Source organism: Procambarus clarkii, chromosome 39 (assembly GCF_040958095.1).
Source record: "Procambarus clarkii isolate CNS0578487 chromosome 39, FALCON_Pclarkii_2.0, whole genome shotgun sequence".
Taxonomy (NCBI): Eukaryota; Metazoa; Arthropoda; class Malacostraca; order Decapoda; family Cambaridae; genus Procambarus; species Procambarus clarkii.
The window spans coordinates 9,065,451-9,070,543 of NC_091188.1; positions in this window are offsets into that span (position 1 = coordinate 9,065,451).

Genomic DNA, 5,093 nt, shown 5'->3' on the forward strand with positions numbered 1-5,093 from the left:
GTATGAGTTTCACTTTTTTACTACAGATTTCATCTGGCATTAATATGTTTTCCAAATTATGTACTGGCTAGTTGAGACAAATGAATCTTGTAACTAATTCTCAGCTGTGACAAAAGAAATCACACTTGCACTATTTAGTAGATTATATATGTTGTCCTAACTACCATTGATGGGAGTATTTGTTTTTGGCTGCCAAAGAACATAGTAAATTTAGTTTATTTAAAAAATACATTATTGTGCCGTATCTGTAATTATCTAAGTGTAGTTGCAGGATGAGAACTGCACTCATGATGTCTTGTCTTCCCCTATAAGCTTTATCATATGTTGTTTTGAAGCTTACAATGTTTTTGGCATCCACCACCCTCTCATTTGATATATTCCAACCATCCACAACTACTGTACTGTATTTGCAAAAGAGAACTCTGAATCTATGGCACCTTGTTTTTGGAATTGCTGGTTTAAAAATTCCACTCACAGGATGTATATAGGGGTTGCACAATAAACTATCCACTGTTCATGGCGACAATAAAAATTTATTGTCTGGGTGGGTTAGGTGCCACAGGGGTCACTTGCCATCTGCCAGTGTTTACCTGCTGCAAGGCTTTGCATTTTCTATCTTGCAAGGGAATGTGAGATTGCATGCAACATTTAGTGGTGGATGATGTTTTTTTTATAATTATTATTATTATTTTCTACCACAGACGTGGCCACACATTTACAATGCTCACTAGCATATATACATTTTCTTCTGTCCTCCATGGACAGGGTGAAAGATTTGTCAAACATACAGTTCAGAGATTTATTGAACAACCACATAAGGTGATCGTAGTGCTTTTAAAATGTTAGGCTAAGCTACATACGTAAATACATAAATACACAGATTTATGAATGCATTAATGTGAATTTATAATGGTGAGATGATGGGGTCTTTGCTATATGTATGTAAATCACGGAAATTAAAATGAGATGAAAAATGAGACGGTGTCAGACCACGAAACAAGAATTGAAACAGGAATTTCCTCAAGTACTTTTGTATTTAATGATACATCTTCAGAAGCAATGAAGATTCCTTCTAAAGATGTATTATTAAATAGGAAAGTACTTAAGGAAATTCCTGTTTCAATTCTTCCTTCGTGGTTTGACACTGTCATATGTACATAAGTATATGTATACATGTATATGTACATATACATATGTACATAACCTCTGATGGGGTATGAGGGAAGTTGAAAAGTTTTGATAGTTGAATTGAATGTACAGTACATGAATATATGGACTGATACTGGTGTAAAACTACTTGTATATATTTTCTGGGGGGAGCCCCTTCGGCTCCCCGAAGCTTACTAGGCTGATATGCTAATGTCAGACTTTGGCATCAGTCATGTGTATGGAGCTCTGTGGGCCTACCAGGGACCACGAGCCAGAACCTGGCCCCCTCAGAGATGCATGGGAAGCAATGGCCTATAGAAACCCCCGTGTGGTTGGAAGCATTCTATGTCTTCCATCAACCGGGTCAGGCACCAAGAAAGGTAAGCATCCCAAAACAAACCCCTATTCTGGTGAAAATATTGCTACCACAAGCCGAACAAGCAGATAGAACTCCCCTAAAAGAAACGAGCAAATGAGCATGACATCACACGTCGCCGCGCCGCTGTCTGTACAGCTCCCCCCCTCCCCGGGAGGGGGAAGGTGGGGAGCTGTGTCAGATTGTTGTGGGGTAACATTTTGCTGCAGTTTTGTGACCGGGGATGCATGTTGGGGATCGATTGTGGCATTTTTCGTGGTCTTATCTGGGGTCCCTCATTCCTTTCTCGTCTTGGAGTGCCTGGCTTAGCCCTTCCATGTACATTGGTTTCTCTGTACTTGCCTAGTTGTCCACACCTGGTTGTGCTTGCTGGGGTTGAGCTTTGGCTCTTTCGTCCTGCCTCTACCCTGTTACCTACCTGATATCTACTGGGCTCTGTCATGTCTGCACTTGCAGCTGTTTGTGGAGTCACCCTCCACCACTTCCCTTCCGTAGTAAATAGGTACCCAGGTGTTAGGTAACTCCCGGGTACCTATGTATCAGTCATTTGCCTAGGGAGACAAAGGAACAGGAAACTTTGTTCCTGATAAAGTTGTCAGAAGCAGTCTGTTCCTGACAACAGAGATTTAAATTACTGTAAGAACTGCAATGTTCCACTAATAGTCACACACCACCTCATTAAGTGTCCTGATTTTCATGATGAAAAATTTTGCTTCCCACTTTTTTTTCTCTCCATCTATTCCTTGTTAAAAATCTTTGATGAATCTTGTCACCTTGGATAGCGCATATCGTATATTCTCGCTCTCAGATTGGAATCCTGAATGATGTCTAGGAACTTGAATGTTCTGTGGTACAGTATAGATAGTATTTTATAGCCATAGTGCTTAGTGCTTTCTTTTTGTAATTGCCTTAATTGAGGAGGAGGGACGATTCCTAGAATGGTAAAGAAAAACAGTATGATACTGTACTTTTTTGATGTTTAATGTCAGTTAGGTCCATTACATCTCTAGGAAGTGTTGTATGTAGGAATTACCATTCCAATATATGTACTGTAGTATTTTGTAAATGTGACCCAACCTTGGAGTTTGGTGCTTGACCTAGCAGCCCCAGAGTCTGCTGGGTATCTTCCTAGGTCTTATACGTGACGCTGCTCATTACGGACAAATTGTCCATAATTACCATCATTCACAGAAAATATTCAAGAGTACGGCCTTGTATCACTTGTTGAAGCAAATATAGGCAACAGATACTCGAGTCACTTACAAACTCTGCCTTAGTATGACTCATAGTAGGTGGCACTTGTAACATTGGTTACCATAATATATAAAATATGACCCAATGGTTGAGAGCAGGGGATGATCCTCTCAGCATTGAATTCTAGTGAGTGTGATGAGCATTCCCCAGGACTCATAAAAAAAGTCTATGCATGTACTTTTACTTGAATAAAAATTTATTATTTATTATTATAAATAATTTAGTCCGAAACCAGACTAAATTCTGCCTGAATCGTTACGCGTTTTAATGGCTTTGCAAGAATGTAAGAACACCAATATTATGTACTGTACTCTCACAACCCAATATACCTTCTTAAATATAATTTAAAAAAAATAAACATAATCTTGGCTCGATGAGCAAGATGTGTGGGATGGATGGTAGGCATGAGGAGGAGGAGTAGAGTGAGTGATATGAGATGCTTGGCAGAGAAATGGTATGTTGTAGGGTGTTTTTTTACTTGCCCATCAACTCCACCTGTTTCATACCCCCCACAGATGCACCCATTTGTTCACTCTTATGGTCCTGATCTCTCTAGACTATCTTTGTTCACAATCTTATGCAACATTCGATTTTTTTTTTTTTTTTTTTTTTTACTTCCTCTTTATTAGATCTTATTCCAACCAAGAAACATGATGTAAGCAATGACACCGTGGTCACATATGTTGAAAGCGTTTGTGAAATCTATGTATATTAAATCAGTGTTTTGTTCATCTTGCATGCCATCTAAGGCCATGTCATAATGGTCTAGCAATTGTGAGAGGCAGAGCACTCTTTTCTGAATCCATATTGCCCAGGGTTGTATAGACACTGTGATTCCATGTGTTTTGTGATCTTGCTACTTAGCACTCTTTTTCGAAGATTTTCATGTGTGATGTTAGAGCTATTGGTGTATAATATTTTTGCACTACTTTACTACCTCCTTTGTGAAGTGGTGCAATTTCTGCTGTTTTAGCTATGTCGGAGATAAGACCAGTATCTAGACTCCATCTCGAAAGGATGTTTAGGGCCTATGATAATGGATTTTTGTAATTCTTGATATAGAATTCCAAGAGTCTGGGCCTGGTGCAGAGTGCATGGCCATTCTGTTTATGGCTACTTCAAAGTCGAGTGGGGTTAGGGTGACATCTGATACTATACATGGTTCAATGGTGGTTTCACATTCATAAAGAATTCATCTGGATCATCGATCTGCAATATGTTCAGGAGTTTACTGAAAACAGAAGCAGCAACTACTGCTGCTTGATAATAATAAAAAAAAAGTTAGCATAACTGAGTTAAATCAAAGTTGGAGACTATTGTGAGTGGTGGGACCTCAGTTTATAATATACAGCACTGTATGTATGTATTATAAATGATTTACCATGATTGAAAAGCAACATTGCGATGCTAAAACAGGCTCCATAAAACTGTTTATGGAGCCTGGCTCCATGTGCAGAATCTGTGGTGAGATTGACAGACACTGCCTTGACCACTACTTGAGAGAATGTGAACATCTAATATATTTGAAATGTGTAGTGTAATAAACCCCACATTGTTTGAGCTAGGAAAAATACTATCTGTCAAATATAAATGGTGTTCTCAAAAGATTCCCCTATTTTGCACTTGCAAGATAACGTAAGTTTTAAGGGTTGACAAATGTTAATCTTCTTGTTTCATATGTTGTTCACTTGAGACAGTGAAGCAAGTCTGGGTAAAAGTGACAATGAACAACCCAGTGAGTTTTCTCCCTATTGGGGGGGTGTTGTACATGCTTCTATGGCGGTATGTCCACTCACAGCATGAGTGGCGCTGCCCAATAAACTTCCCCATCAGGGAAAAATTCAATTGAATTAAATCACTTAGCGTATTCCAAGTGTTATCTACTCTGGCACTGAAAAAATCTATCTAGTGTCTCTGTGGCTCATTTGGGTACTTAGGTACATTTGTACCTAAATACCATTGATGTACATTGATGTACCAATGTACATTTGTACATTTGGGTACATCTGTCCCTTTGTTCCTGCACGACTTCTGCTAAATAGCCTCCTTGTTGGCTCTTTCTATTACCCTAGGCCTAAGTTTGACTGTAGACAAAAGTGCAGGAGGCAGGATACCATTCCTAGATGCTCTAGTGGATGGTACTTCTGGAAGAGTGAACGTACTGATGGATATAAGAAAAGTGTCATCAGTGCAGTGCATAAGTAGGAAGTGCAGTTCGTACCTGCTCTTTTTGGCAGCTCTTGCACCATAAACTCGAACGTATCCACCAAGTAATTTTGAATAATGATTACAGTAATGCCAAAAAATTACAAAA